Genomic DNA, 4011 nt, shown 5'->3' on the forward strand with positions numbered 1-4011 from the left:
GCACCGGGGGACACACAAGCAGGCACAGAAAGTACACCCTCAGCGGCACAGGGGCGGCCGGGTGCAGAGTGCAAACAGGCGTCGGGTTTTGTGTAGAAAGCAATGGGGAGACCCGGGGGTCTCTTCAACGATGCAGGCAGGGACAGGGGGGCTCCTCGGGGTAGCCACCACCTGGGCTAGGTAGAGTGTCGCCTGGGGGTCGCTCCTGCACTGGAGTTCGGTTTCTTCAGGTCCCGGGGGCTGTGGGTGCAGTGTTGGTTCCAGGAGTCGGGTCCCTTGTTACAGGCAGTCGCGGTCAGGGGGAGCCTCTGGATCCTCTCTGCAGACGTCGCTGTGGGGGCTCAGAGCGGTCGTCTCTGGTTACTCACGGGCTTGCAGTCACCGGGGAGTCCTCCCTGAGGTGTTTGTTTTCTGCAGGTCGAGCCGGGGGCATCGGGTGCAGAGTGGAATGTCTCACGCTTCCGGTGGGAAACGTGAAGTCTTTAAAGTTGCTTCTTTGTTGCAAAGAAGTTGCAGGATTTTGAACAGAGCCGCTGTTCACTGGAGTTTCTTGGTCCTTGGGTGCAGGGCAGTCCTCTGAGGCTTCAGAGGTTGTTGGTCCCTGTTGGATGCGTTGCTGTTGCATGTTTCTTCGAAGTTGGGAGACAGGCCGGTAGGGCTGGGGCCAAAGCAGTTGTTGTCTCCGTCTTCTCTGCAGGGCTTCAGGTCAGTAGTCCTTCTTCTTGTTAAGGTTGCAGGAATCTGTCTTCCTCGGTTCTGGGGGGCCCCTAAATACTGAATTTAGGGGTGTGTTTCGGTTTGGGAGGGCAGTAGCCAATGGCTACTGTCCTTGAGTGTGGCTACACCCTCTTTGTGCCTCCTCCCTGTGGGGAGGGGGGCACATTCCTTATCCTATACAAGATGGAGGATTTCTAAAAGTAAGAGTCACCTCAGCTCAGGACCCTTAGGGGCTGTCCTGACTGGGGGGTGACTCCTCCTTGTTTTTGTCATTATGTCCTCCAGCCTTGCCGCCAAAAGTGGGGGCAGTGGCCGGAGGGGTGGGCATCTCCACTAGCTGGGATGCCCTGTGGTGCTTTAACAAAGGGGGTGAGCCTTTGAGGCTCACCGCCAGGTGTTACAGTTCCTGCAGGGGGAGGTGAGAAGCACCTCCACCCAGTACAGGCTTTGTTCCTGGCCACAGAGTGACAAAGGCACTCTCCCCATGTGGCCAGCAACATGTCTGGTGTGTGGCAGGCTGGCCAAAAACTAGTCAGCCCACACTGGAAATCGGATATGTTTTCAGGGGGCATCTCTAAGATGCCCTCTGGGTGTATTTTACAATAAAGTGTACACTGGCATCAGTGTGCATTTATTGTGCTGAGAAGTTTGATACCAAACTTCCCAGTTCTCAGTGTAGCCATTATGGTGCTGTGGAGTTCGTGTTTGACAGACTCCCAGACCATATACTCTTATGGCTACCCTGCACTTACAATGTCTAAGGTTTTGCTTAGACACTGTAGGTGCATAGTGCTCATGCACATATGCCCTCACCTGTGGTATAGAGCACCCTGCCTTAGGGCTGTAAGGTCTGCTATAGGGGTGACTTACCTATGCCACAGGAGGTGTGAGGTTGGCATGGCACTCTGAGGGGAGTGCCATGTCGACTTAGTCTTTTTCTCCTAACCAGCACACACAAGCTGTGAAGCAGTGTGTATGTGCTGAGTGAGGGGTCCCTAGGGTGGCATAAGACATGCTGCAGCCCTTAGAGACCTTCCCTGGCATCAGGGCCCTTGGTACCAGGGGTACCAGTTACAAGGGACTTATCTGAGTGCCAGGGTTGTGCCAATTGTGGAGACAAAGGTACAGTTTAAGGAAAGAACACTGGTGCTGGGGCTTGGTTAGCAGGGTCCCAGCACACTTTCAAATCATAACTTAGCATCAGCAAAGGCAAAAAGTCAGGGGGTAACCATGCCAAGGAGGCATTTCCTTACAACCTCATCTTAAACACAAAGCTGCTTCAATGAAATGTGCGAGCAGGGAATACTGAGGCAGAGTAATCCTGAAGCCATCTCGGGCCTCATCAATCGATTTACAGCCACTCCCTGCCCCTTCAACTCACTCTTGCAGCTTTCTGCTTTCTCCCTTTGTGACTTTTTTTGTTTTTCCCTTCCTCCGTCTTTCCTATATGCGCCTTTTGCTCACAGTAAATGCTTGAGGCAGAAGAATAAGCCCGACCCTCAAAAATAAGTGCTGGTGCTCAGCACCGGAAACAACAAGCACAAATTAAGCACTGACGAGGACAAGAAAGAGCTGAGAAATGCCTTAGCTGATACATGCCCAGATCCATTGTCACTGCGCTGTGTGACACACTCCCACGGCGACACTACACCACCGCCATGACCCTTTGACTCCGCCCTTCCATATGTGCAGCGACTGTAAAGCGGGACGGGATAATTACATAAAAAATAAATAAATGGTGAACGAAGCAAAACCCCAGTGCTCTTGAGGAGGGCTGATAAATGAAGAAAAACGAAGTCCTTAAATTGGTAATAAAATGAAGGTTTGTGTATTTAGTCCCTGCTCTCGGGAAGGAGCAAACAGAGAAGGAGGCATGAAAAATGTATGCCATGGGCAAATGGAGAGAAACAATGGAGTGCGACAATGGAGCCAGCCAATGGCAAGCCTATGAGCGGGCTAAAGCCCCTAAAGTACATACAAAAGGTCTCTTTTCGAGGCGTTGCATACGCGCCGCCTATAGCCGAGACCTACAAAAAATGTGCAGCACTAGAATTAGCAAGATTCGCTCACTGATGACACAGTCATCTGCAATTGCACTAAAAACGTGTGCTCTGCATAACACTTAGGCAAGGCGCACTAACAGTGTCAAGCGTAGAATGTTTACTGGAAGTCCACCCCTGATAAAGATTCAGACGCGTAGACTACTACACGAGGCACAGATGTGTAAGGGGTGTTCTTTAGTGAAAAGCATCCGCTACACATTGGTATTATAGGTGATATATCGTTTGAGCCCTTGCGGTTACATATTGGTGTAATAGATGATATAGCGCTTGAGCCCTTGCTGTTACACCTTAGTGTAATAGATGATATAGCGCTTGAGCCCTTGCTAGCACTTGGTTACACTTGCTGTTAGAATTTGGCAGATATCCAGATCACACTCCTTAATGCCAGATGTAGGGCCTTTGTGTAAATTTCAAGGGGGTTTGGCACTGTAATGGGTTCTTTGCCTCTAGGGGAGGGATATTGGAATAACACTATAGGCCCAGGACTTAGGGGATAATTGTTTTATTGAGATGTATTTAAAGTTTTTCCTCTTTTGTTTTTAGGCTTCTGGATGGCTTGCTATTGTGTTCATCCGGGTTCTTTTCCCTTCTTGTAGGTGTTCGGGTAGAGGTTCCAAGCCAGCCCGTCCCCTGGCGGAGTAAGGTCACCATTTCTCTCCCATGGCGACAGACCGGTTTTCCCCAAAACAAAAAGAAGAACGGGACAACAGGTAAGTATAGAGGTAAGGTATGGGGTTTAATAGGGTTAATAGGGCTGGTGGGAGGAGGGGTTTGTGCAGGGTTGTTTGGGTAACTTCACTCACTAGTGCATTTTACCTTCCCGTGAACCTTTCTCTTCCTCCTCCCCCCCTTTTGTATCTTCCTTTAGCTGGGAGAGGTTTTCCTCGCAGTGGGATTAGTTTTTAGGGATCAACAGATTTCCCCTTCTCTGCAGCACCTTCCCCCCCTACTCCCCGTATTTCCCTCACTCGCCTTCCCGTCCTGTAGCCAAGCCGGAAAGAAAACAAAGGCTAGGTACGATCGTACCTGTGAATGCCATGCCCCTCCTGAGACGTGGCTGGCCCCTTCGTGATATACTGGTTTCTCCTCTGCGTTCTCGGGAGGCGCTACGAGTCTTTCCCCTTCTTCCGGCTTCTTCTTGCTCGATCCGCGGGCTTCCTGGGATCCTCCGTCCAGTGGCGTCTCCTTCCTCTCGGTCCGTGATCGCAGGGTTCCTTCCTGCTTCCTTGAC

The sequence above is a fragment of the Pleurodeles waltl genome, unplaced genomic scaffold (genome assembly GCF_031143425.1).
Source record: "Pleurodeles waltl isolate 20211129_DDA unplaced genomic scaffold, aPleWal1.hap1.20221129 scaffold_73, whole genome shotgun sequence".
Classification (NCBI taxonomy): domain Eukaryota; kingdom Metazoa; phylum Chordata; class Amphibia; order Caudata; family Salamandridae; genus Pleurodeles; species Pleurodeles waltl.